The sequence below is a fragment of the Esox lucius genome, chromosome 15, assembly GCF_011004845.1.
Source record: "Esox lucius isolate fEsoLuc1 chromosome 15, fEsoLuc1.pri, whole genome shotgun sequence".
Classification (NCBI taxonomy): domain Eukaryota; kingdom Metazoa; phylum Chordata; class Actinopteri; order Esociformes; family Esocidae; genus Esox; species Esox lucius.
Genome location: NC_047583.1, coordinates 34804809 through 34817092, shown reverse-complemented (window position 1 = coordinate 34817092; position 12284 = coordinate 34804809). Strand labels below are relative to the sequence as shown.

The window sequence follows — 12284 nt, the reverse complement described above, 5'->3', positions numbered from 1 at the left end:
AAAATTCAAGAGTCCTCATTGACACCTGGTCATGGAGGTTCAGGACATTCTCAGGACAACTGAGATTTTGGGGATTATAGTCAGTTATTTGTTTCCTAATGGTGCTGATCTTTTCATCAAAGTAATTAATGTATTCATTTCAGCTAAAGTGAAAACCCACATCCCTTGTTGAGCATTGCTTTTTTGTAACGAAGAGACATTTTTGATTGTTTTTGTTCACCTCAATCAGGTTGGAGAAATAAGCTGATCAAGCAGATGTGAGTGCTTTTCGGTATTGTAGTGTACTGTCTATCTAGACTAGTCTGAATACTTCAAACTTCCCGGAGCACCACTTTCGCTCCAATTTTCTGGAGGCTTGCTTGAGTGCTCTAGTATTGTCTATGTACCAGGGAGCAAGTTTCTTGTTGCGTATTTCTTTTGTTTTTAGGGGTGCAACTGTATCTTAAGTATTTCGCAGTGTTGAGTTTAGATCCTCGATTAGATCGTTTGCAGATTTATTTACTCTGTTGTTGATGAGCGAGCTTGTAAGAATATCAAGAAATATATTTGTGGTCTGAGAATTTATAGTACAGCTTTTGAAACTCATTGTTTGTGGTGCTAGTGGATTTCTTGTTTTAATGGTAAATGTAATAAGACAGTGATTTGATATTCCAGGATTTTGGGGGGAAATTATTAAATCTACAATATCTATTTCTTGTGACAGGACTAAATCTAAAGTATGATTGTGGCAGTGCTTTGCATCTGAAAAATGTTATATAAAACCCATTGAGTCAATTATGGCTTCAAAGGCTTTTTGAAGAGGATCATTGGACTTTTCCATATGAATATTGAAATCGCCAAACATTTTAATACCATCTGCCATGACTACAAGGTTAAACAAGAACATTGTGTATTGCCCGGGGGGCCTGTAAATAGTAGCTATGTAAAACGATTTATCAGTCTGGTTAACTTTCATGAGTAAAACTTCAAAACAATGAAAACCAGTAATGTGTTTAACGGCAAAATCGTGAGAAAAATCTGTGATGTTTATAGCGTCCCCAAGAGGTATTTCTGTATGGGACCTATTCCTGACAAACACATTTATGAGTATGTTTTGTTTGGTAGCTGTTTGATGTTCCATTTGGCTTCTAAAGTCATTGAACTGCCCAGCTCAATTTCATTCGCTGATTTCGGCCATACCATTTGAGATATCAATTTCCTCATATAACTTTTAAAGATAATGGTTCAAAGGTCCTTCACACCAAGAGATGTCGTTAACAAGTTTTTCACCAAATTCTAAATGTAGAAAAATCCAAGGGGCGAATTTGAAAGACACAGAGACTTTTTTGGTCAGCATGAGAAGGGGTATATCTGGATCTTGGTTGCGTGTCTCTACGACATTAGGTTCATGAGATCTGAGCTTCACATTTTCCATTTTCGACTGAGTGCTATAGTGCCACCATGAGGAGTATGGGTACCGTGGCAGGTTAAAGAGAGGAAATGCATCTCCATTGATCAAACAGACTGGGCAACATCAACAGCTCCAGTTTATTTACACTGTAGGCTTGTTACATTAATAAGTAGACATGCTATTGTGTATTGAACTTAATTTGGGTTCCTGCAAGTAAAAACTGTACACCCAATCGTGCTTTCTGATACAAATTGCTTGTTGTTTATTTGTTACTTTATGCATACTATGAAGTTGCTTGATCAAATTCCATATATAAAACGTGTCGATTGTATTCACTGAACAATCATCTCGTGCACCTATGTTAGATATCTAACAGGCTAAGATGAAGCTGGCTGGAAAACTGATATATACAAATGACAGCGTGTTTTAATTTAGCTAGTTAGCTGTGGAACAGAACTAACCCAAAATCATAATGTAAACATAACTATGCAGTATGGGCAGTATGCGTTAATTACATTTATAAAATTTTAAGAGGCACAGCAGACAAATGGTAAATGGTAAAACAGCTTACAAAACATGGGCATATATTGAGTCTTGAAATTACAGTGCTTTATTAGTTGATTGATTTGTCATGGCAACCAATCTACACAACTAATTATTACAACATCTTCAAATGTTACACTCAAACTCATTATTGTTACATTCACACTCACAAGGTTATTCCTAAAGTATACCAGGAGATCTATGATTGAGACTTTTCTACAGGTAACACAGTTCTTGTTTTCAAGAAAAAGTATATTAAGTGTTCAAATTGGCTTCCACAATAATAATTTCCAACACTTATTTACTTAATCAGGAAAGGCTCATTGAGATTAAAAATCAGTTTTTAAGGAGCATCCTTGCCAAGATAGGCAGCAGCAAGTTTAAGCGTTAAGAATAACAAAGAGACAACATAAAATAAATATAAGCAGTCATCATTTAAAAAAAAAACTTTACATTGGAAGAACCTTAAGGGCAGAAAATATAGTATAGTAATTACATTTGCAGCAAACCTAATTGAACTTGTTACTAGGGGATTGTTACAAAAGGGACTGTCCATTCGACACAGTTCAGTGATAATAGATCATTCTACCCACCCCATCCTCATCAGTACAGTTAGAAATATACTATACATAATAATATTGGAAACAAAGTTCCTTCTGCTGCTGAGTTTTTCCACAGACATGGAGCCAAAGCCAATTAATAACACTAATTATTTTAAAAGGGTACAATGGTCAATGTAAAACTAATACTTTTTCTCTGTTCACATGAACAGTATGCTGCAATTAGTAGTCATTTTGAGTAGTTGAATGACTTGTCATAACACAGGAACAGATCTCTGAACAGATTTGCTGTCCATCAAAACTAGTCCACACTTTGATAGAGCGATGAGGACACAACTCATAATCCTAAACCAAAGAATGCATTCATACAATCCCTCTCTGAAGGTAGTAATACAGACCATTTGAAAAAGGGGGCTCAGGGCAACACATTTGTTTTTGCCATTTTGTTGCAAAACTAGCCCTTGCTTCTTCACATACGAGAGCATCTTCACCTGACTGTTGGAAAAGGGCAGCTACTGAAGTCCCCCAGTAGAACGATGGAGTCCCCAGTCGGAGCACTTTCCAGCACCCCTCCCAAAGACTCCAAAAAGGTCCGGTGCTCTGCACTGTCATTCGGCCTGTAGGCACAAACAACAGTGAGAGATCTATCCCGACCCGTAGGCGCAGGGAAAAGGTATCTAATGGAGAATTTGCTGGGGTTGCCTACACATAGCAATCCCGGTATTTAGCTATCCCACTCACGTTTGAGAGTTTTCTGTGTGTTTGAATACCAAATAGATGCAAAATGTCTGGTATGGAGCAAATAAGCAAATTTCCCCTCCCAAAATCACTAGTTATTCCAGTCCATACTGTAGATCACCAACCCCCTTAAAGAAACGTATGGCATTGGGGAAGTATATGAATAAATATAAATGTAATAGATATTAACTCTACCATGCTGCTTGTACTGTATATCACTTTTGACTTTAACTACTGGGTTAGACATAGAGGTGGTTGAGAGAGCACACATCCAATTTGGCCATTTCTTCTCCAAGTTGTGTTCCTGCATCCTCCTAATGTACAAAAATATGTGTTTAAGCAGTGACAGGAAGGACTTCTTATTATATTGCAAAATGAATGCAAGAAAGTGTACAAGTACAGTTTGTTTTGGAAAAAGGGTGAAGAATTGGGACATACAGTGGGGAGAACAAGTATTTGATACAGTGCCGATTTTGCAGGTTTTCCTACTTACAAAGCATGTAGAGGTCTGTCATTTCACTTCAAATGTGAGAGACAGAATCTAAAACAAAAATCTAGAAAATCACATTGTATGATTTCCTTATAATTAATTAGCATTTTATTGCATGAAATAAGTATTTGATCACTTACCAACCAATAAGAATTCCGGCTCTCACAGACCTGTTAGTTTTTCTTTAAGAAGCCCTCCTGTTCTCCACTCATTACCGGTATTAACTGCACCTGTTTGAACTCGTTACCTGTATAAAAGACACCTCAATCAAACAGACTCCAACCTCTCCACAATGGCCAAGAACAGAGAGCTGTGTAAGGACATCAGGAATAAAATTGTAGATCTGCACAAGGCTGGGATGGGCTACAGGACAATAGGCAACCAGCTTGGTGAGAAGGCAACAACTGTTGGCGCAATTATTAGAAAATGGAAGAAGTTCAAGATGACGGTCAATCTCCCTCGGTCTGGGGCTCCATGCAAGATCTCACCTCGTGGGGCATCAATGATCATGAGGAAGGTGAGGGATCAGCCCAGAACTACACGGCAGGACCTGGTCAATGACCTGAAGAGAGCTGGGACCACAATCTCAAAGAAAACCATTAGTAACACACTACGCCGTCATGGATTAAAATCCTGCAGCGCACGCAAGGTCCCCCCTGCTCAATCACATGTCCAGGCCCGTCTGAAGTTTGCCAATGACCACCTGGATGATCCAGAGGAGGAATGGGAGAAGGTCATGTGGTCTGATGAGACAAAAATAGAGCTTTTTGGTCTATACTCCACTCGTGTTTGGAGGAAAAAGAAGGATGAGTACAACCCCAAGAACACCATCCCAACCATGAAGCATGGAGGTGGAAACATCATTCTTTGTGGATGCTTTTCTGCAAAGGGGACAGGACAGCTGCACCGTATTGAGGGGAGGATGGATGGGGCCATATATTGCAAGATCTTGGCAAACAACCTCCTTCCCTCAGTAAGAGCATTGAAAATGGGTCGTGGCTGGGTCTTCCCAAAACACACAGCCAGGGAAGAAACATCTCAAGGTCCTGGAGTGGCCTAGCCAGTCTCCAGACCTGAACCCAATAGAAAATCTTTGGAGGGAGCTGAAAGTCCGTATTGCCCAGCGACATGCCCTGAAACCTGAAGGATCTGGAGAAGGTCTGTATGGAGGAGTGGGCCAAAATCCCTGCTGCAGTGTGTGCAAACTACAGGAAACGTATGATCTCAGTAATTGCAAACAAAGGTTTCTGTACCAAATATTAAGTTCTGCTTTTCTGATTTATCAAATACTTATGTCATGCAATAAAATGCTAATTAATTACCTACAAATCATACAATGTGATTTTCTGGATTTTTGTTTTAGATTCTGTCTCTCACTGTTGCAGATTACCTATGATACAGACTTCTACATGCTTTGTAAGTGGGAAAACCTGCAAAATCGGCAGTGTATAACACTGTACATAGCAGAAGTTTAATAAATAAATTGAAATTGACAAATAAATTTGGAAGCAACATGCTTTAATAACAAGTTAAGCATCTTGGTTAAGTGAATGATCCCACACTTACATATGTAGCAATCCTCTACATGGTGGCGTGGAGTACCACTCTGGTGTCTTGGAATACTGTGCCTGCTCCATCCTAAAAATAAACATAACAGTTGGTGAATAGGTAAATATGGTGAAACCAGGTAAACATCGCAGCAATTACAAGATCAACATGTAATTCACACACCTCCAGGGCTGCAATCCACAGGGTGTTGTCGTGTAGATGTGCGTCCTTGGGGTGGTAGGGGCCCACGCTGGAACAATTTTTTGCTCCTATGGCACACGTCCGGTCTCTCACCTGTCTAAGAAAACTTAAGGTTTTGTAAGCATTTACCCTGCAAAACATATTTTCATTCCAAGTTTCAAATTATTATTATGTTTTCAAATTCATCTGCTTGCTTGATGAGCTTATAAAGGACAGCCTCCTAGGTGTCTTCAGGTGGTGAACAGGTTCTGGCAAACTTGTCATGGCTGAAGGACGTCCTGCTGGTGATGCTGTGTGGTAGCCAGTAGCAAACTTCTCCTTTGAGCCACAGGTGTGGAACTACTGCCACACAGTCATCCACCTCCTGGGAACAAAACTACAGAAAACCTCATCACATGAAAGCAATGTTTAGACAATTTAGCTAACGTTACGTATCAGCTTATACCTAACACACTTTGAACAAGAGGTGACGAAAGAACCAAGTCACTAAAATGAATGATCCCACAAATTTTCATGGTACTACAGCGTGGGATTCCAAATGGCGATTGTCTTGCCTCACACATGTGCAATTCAAATTCACTATAGTGCCATCTACAGACATGGCGGTGTTTAAACAGAGTAAAGAACTGTACCCCATGAAGCATTAAAGTCGAGGCTATAGGTGAGTAGTTGAGCCGGTACCATGCAGTGGAAAATGGCCATTAATTCGGGAAAATATTATGGTAAGCAATGGCGAGAGACGGCTGTTTCTATGTGTTCACTGTACGTCTACACAAAGGTCCTTTACACAAGCAATAGTTCAATAGTCAAAGTCTATTTTATTTATAAACTACCAATGTTGACCAAAATTCTGTACACTAAGATTTAAAAATATTAAAATAAATCAAATAATCAGTACAAGAATAAAAGGGGTACATCTCTGCTGGAAGAAAATGGCAACACAAGCAGATACAGCAGATCACAGCGCACGCCCTCTCTTCGGCGGCTAGCCCCCAGCGTATCGCAGTCAGGCCACAGGTAGAAAGCCCCCTGAGATGCAAAATTAGCATGCAAATTTAAATCAGGAGAAAAGCGACAAAAGCTGGTGGCCCACTGGCTGTACAACATTATAGCCTCCTGCGGCCCGCCAGCAGCAAAACGCCGGCAGGGCCGCCATCGATTGCCATCAAATTTGTTGGTACCCCTCCACAAAAAATGCACAATTTTCCCTGAAATAACTTGAAACTGATAAAAGTAATTGGCATCCACCATTGTTTATTACATATTTAATAGAAATCAGACTTTGCTTTTTTTTAATTTTTTTTATTCAACATAATATTGTAAATAAGAAAACAAATGAAAACGGCATGGACCAAAATGATGGGACCACTAACCTAATATTCCGTTGCACAACCTTTAGAGGCAATCAATGCAATCAAAAAATGTCTGTAGCTCTCAATGAGACTTCTGCACCTGTTAACAGGTAGTTTGGCACACTCTTCCTGAGCAAACTGCTCCAGCTGTCTCAGGTTTGATGGGTGCCTTCTCCAGACTGCAAGTTTCAGCTCTTTCCATAGATGTTCGATAGGATTCAGATCAGGACTCATAGAAGGCCACTTCAGAATAGTCCAATGTTTTTTTCTTAACCATTCTTGGGTGCTTTTAGCTGTGTTTTGGGTCATTATCCTGTTGGAGGACCCATGACCTGCAACTAAGACCGAGCTTTCTGACACTAGGCAGTACGTTTCGCTCCAGAATGCCTTGATAGTCTTGAGATTTCATTGTGCCCTGCACAGATTCAAGGCAACCTGTGCCAGACGCAGCAAAGCAGCCCCAAATCATAACCGAGCCTCCTCCATGTTTCATTGTAGGTATGGTGTTCTTTTCTTTGAAAGCTTCATTTTTTCTTCTGTGAACATAGAGCTGATGTGACTTGCCAAAAAGCTCCAGTTTTGACTCATCTGACCAAAGGACATTCTCCCAGAAGGATTGTGGCTTGTCATTATGCATTTTAGCAAATTCCAGTCTATGTTTTTCTTTCAAAAGTGGAGTTCTCCGGGGTCTTCTTCCATGGAGCCCACTTTCACTCAAAAAGTGACGGATGGTGCGATCAGAAACTGACATACCTTCACCTTGGAGTTCAGCTTGCATCACTTTGGCAGTTATCCTTGGTTCTTTTTCTACCATTTGCACTATCCTTCTGTTCAATCTGGGGTCGATTTTCCTCTTGCAGCCGCGCCCAGGGAGGTTGGCTACATTTCCATGGATTTTAAACTTCTTAATAATATTTGCAACTGTTGTCATAGGGACATCAAGCTGCTTGGAGATGGTCTTGTAGCCTTTACCTTTACCATGCTTGTCTATTATTTTCTTTCTGATCTCCTCAGACAACTCTCTCCTTTACTTTCTCTGGTCCATGTTCAGTGTGGTGCACACAATGATACCAAACAGCACAGTGACTACTTTTCTCCATTTAAATAGACAGAATGACTGATTACAAGATTGGAGTATGTGTGATACTAATTAAAGAAACTAATTAGTTTGAAATATCACTATGATCCAGTTATTTATTGTGTTTTCTAAGGGGTACCAACAAATGTGTCCAGGCCATTTTAGAATATCTTTGTAGAATAAGAAATAATTCATCTCTTTTCACAGCTTCTTTGCATTATTCTATGACGTACCAAAGGCATGCAAGTATACATGATAAAATAGCTTTCAATTTCATCACTTTTCAGGAGGAATGAAGCATTATTTCAATGAGCTTAACCAACAAATTTCAGCACGTCTATAGGTGAAACTTAACAGGAAATGTTACTTTAACACAATGGTTAATGGTGTCTAAAGAAATATTCAAACTTGACGTGATGTTAATGCGTGACAGAATGATATAATGTCAAGAGGCTATACCGACACTCTGTAGGTGTTTTGCGCCGGTAATTTTATCGATCAGAACTCTTTTAGAAGGAAGTACAGAGACGAAATACTCTTGGCACAAATTAACAGTTCATTTATTAAATCATTTGCAAATGAGAGAGACGCGTCAACCGCTTACACACACATAATCGTCTGAGGAGTCTCTGACTCAAAACATGCACAATCCGTATTTATTACATAGAAAAAGGGGTGTGGTAAGATGCTGCCATCTGTCCTGTGTCACATAGGTTTTACCCAAAGGGTGGGCTCTCCCCCCACCCTATCCTTCCTGCCCCCTGTTGTGTATCTTCTCCTATCCTGTCCTAAAACCCATTGATCTGCATCAACCCCCATCCTGCTGGAGCTTCATGTTTACCTCAACACCTCATACTTCCTTTCTGTCACGATTCCCGGGACTCAGGACAGAGGTAGGATCCAGAAGCAGATACAGTGCTAGTATCTAGCCTGCTCAGTGCATCCACGTGAGAGCTAACAAACTCACTGATTATTTATACACACACACTAATTGCAATTTAAAAAGCCACAGGTGTGGGAAATTCACCTTTAATTGTAATTTTCACCTTGTGTGTGTCACCTTGTGTGTCTGTAACAAGGCCAAACATTCAAGGGTATGTAAACTTTTGATCAGGGCCATTTGGTTGATTTCTGTTATCATTATGATTTAAAAAGCAGCCAAACAACTCTGTGATAATAAATGGCTTCATATGATCACTATCCTTAAATAAAAGTTTTTTTGCATATCAGTCATACTTTCAAAATCAATGTCAAAATTTCACAATTTCAGCCAGGGTTTGCAAACTTATGAGAACAACTGTTTAGACCTGTATCAAATCTACCTTTTAGAGCCCAGTTCATTGAGAAGGTTGTCTTCAATGAACTCAGCAATTTTGTGAACTCAAGCAGTCTCTTAGACAAATTTCAGTCAGGCTTCACCACAGTACTGAAACAGCCCTGATAAAAGTTTTAAATGATATAAAGCTGAAAACTAATTCCGATAAAATAACTGTTGGATTCTGGGCCCTAAAAAACAAGTGCGTAATCTTGGAGTTCTGATAGACCTCACATTTATCAGTCATATCAGAGCGGTCACCAAAACAGCATTCAATCATCTTAAAAATATAGCCAGTATCAAGGGTTTGGTGTTCTAAATAGACCAAGAGAAGCTCATCCATTCTTTTATCTCTAGTAGGGTTGACTACTGTAATGGCCTCTTAACTGGACTCCCCAAAAATACTGTAAAACAGCTGCAGCTCATTCAGAATGCTGCTGCAAGGATGTTAACCCGAAACAAAAGAACAGAGCACATCACTCAGGTTTTTAAATCTTTGCACTGGCTTCCAGTCAGTTACAAAATAGATGTTCAGGTAGTGCTTTTAGTTTCTAAATGGTTTAGGGTGCAAATACATTTCTGCCATGTTTGAAGAATATTAACTGAGCAGGGCTCTTAGATCCATGAACAGAGGTCAGCTAATAGAGCCCAGAGTGCAAACTAAATATGGTCAACCTGCGTTTAGCATTTATGCTGCACACAACTGGAATAAACTACCAGACGTATCCCAAACGTATACATTTTAAGTCCAGGTTTTCTCTTTTTACGTGTCTATGACTGGGTGCTTCAACTTAACCGCACTGTTATAGCTTCCTATGTTTTTATCCTGTTTTTATTCTATTTCTATTTTATTATTCTGTTTTATGATAACGTTGTTTTGATGTTTTCATTTGAGTATTTGTTTTTATGCTATTGTGTTTTTATATTTTTTATTTTTCTTTATAAAGCACATTTAATTGCTTCTATGTATGAATTGTGCTATATAAATAAACTTGCTTGCTTGCTAAAAAACTCCTGGGTTGCTTTCACAGTATGCTTTGGGTCATTATCTATCTGTAAAGTGAAGCGCCGTCCAATTAAATTTGCTGAATTTAGCTGAATCTGGGCAGACAATATAAAGTGGGAAGAACAAGTATTTGATACACCGCCGATTTTGCAGGTTTTCCCACTTACAAAGCATGTAGAAGTCTGTAATGTTTATGATAGGTACTCTTCAACTGTGAGTGGTGGAATCTAAAACAAAAATCCAGAAAATCACATTGTATGATTCTTATGGAGCCACTCCTTAGTTGCCCTGGCTGTGTGTTTTGGGTCGTTGTCATGCTGGAAGACCCAGCCACGACCCATATTCAATGCTCTTTCTGAGGGAAGGAGGTTGTTGGCCAAGATCTCGTGATACATGGTCTCATCCATCCTCCCCTCAATAAGGTGCAGTCATCCTGTCCCCTTTGCAGAAAAGCATCCCCAAAGAATGATGTTTCCACCTCCATGCTTCACGGTTGGAATGGTGTTCTTGGGGTTGCACTCATCCTTCTTCTTCCTCCAAACACGGCGAGTGGAGTTTAGACCAAAAAGCTCAATTTTTGTCTCATGGACATGCGCTGGCTTGAGCAGGTGGACCTTGCATGCACTGCAGGATTTTAATCCATGAGGGTGTAGTGTGTTACTAATGGTTTTCTTTGAGACTGTGGTCCACTCTCTCTTCAGGCCATTGACCAGTTCCTGCCGTGTAGTTCTGGGCTGATACCTCACCTTTCTCATGATCATTGATGCCCCACGAGGTGATATCTTGCATGGTGCAGGTTGACAATTTTATCCCTGATATCCTTACACAGCTCTCTGGTCTTTGTGGAGAGGTTGGAGTCTGTTTGATTGAGGTGTCTTTTATACAGGTAAAGAGTTCAAACAGGTGCAGTTAATACAGGTAATGATTGGAGAACAGGAGGGCTTCTTAATGAAAAACGAAGTGGTCTGTGAGAGCCGGAATTCTTACGGGTTGGTAGATGATCAAATACTTATGTCATGCAATAAAATGCAAATTAATTATACAAAAATCATACAATGTGTTTTTCTGGATTTTTGTTTTAGATTCCATCTCTCACAGCTGAAGTGTACCTATGATAATAATGATAGACCTCTACATGCTATGTAAGTAGGAAAACCTGCAAAATCGGCAGTGTATCAAATACTTGTTCTCCCCACGGTATCTCTATATACTTCAGAATTCATCCTGCTGCTTCGGTCTTCTTTCACATCAAAGATACCCTTGTGACCCAATGCCATTAGAAGCCATACATGCCCATGCCATCGCACTGCCTCCACCTTGTTTTACAGATGATGTGGTGTGCTTCTGATCATGAGCTCCATACTTTTTTCTTCCCAACATTCTGGAACAGTTTGATCTTAGTTTCATCTGTCCAAGGAATGCTGTTCCAGAACTGGGCTGGCTTTTTTTAATGTTTTTTTGGCCTTAATATTCATGAGGCTTATGAATGGTTTGCACCATGTGGTGAACCCTCTGTATTTGCTCTCGCAAAGTCTTCTCTTTATGATAGGATACTGATATGCCTACCTCCTGGAGAGTGTCCTTCACTTGGCTGGATGTTGTGAAGGGGTTTTTCTTTACGATGGAAAGGATCCTTTACCACAGAAAGGATGTCCAGGCATTTCTGTGTTGCAGAGCTCACCAGTGTGTTCTTTTTTTTCTACGAATGTGCCACACTGTTGATTTGGCCACTCCTATGGATTTATTTGCTGCCTAAAGATGGCCTGTTTCACTTGCATTGAGAGCTTGCATTGTTGTGGGTTCTCAGTAACAGCTTCCAAATGTGAATGCCACACATGGAAATAACGAAGGAATTGCCCACACCTGTCCATGAAACCACTTTTGAGTCAGTTGTCCAATTACTTTTTGTCTCTTGACAAAAAGGGGCCTACATATTAAAGATCTGTAAACGCTCCTAAACCCTTCTTCCAATCTGGATACCCTCAAATTAAAGCTGAGAGACTGCACTTTAAGGCCATATTAATTATTTAACTGTAATTTGAATATATTTTAGTAAACTTGTG

At 39.8% G+C, this 12284-nt stretch overlaps 1 protein-coding gene and 1 long non-coding RNA gene across 3 annotated transcripts in view; one reads left to right on the top strand and one right to left on the bottom strand.

The window, feature by feature from the left end:
* si:ch211-266g18.10 (trichohyalin) overlaps positions 1 to 12284 on the top strand; it is a 139789-nt gene that overhangs the window by 42666 nt on the left and 84839 nt on the right. The gene's annotated exons all lie outside the window — the stretch shown is intronic.
* LOC109615376 lies at positions 1691 to 5610 on the bottom strand. Of its 2 annotated transcripts, XR_004576863.1 has the most exons (4): positions 5453 to 5610; positions 5288 to 5359; positions 3427 to 3545; positions 1691 to 3110 (listed from the first exon to the last, which is right to left on the bottom strand). It is a non-coding gene; the product is annotated as an uncharacterized LOC109615376 (long non-coding RNA). The 2 variants fall into 2 exon arrangements; XR_002196375.2 differs by having other exon boundaries at positions 1691 to 3545.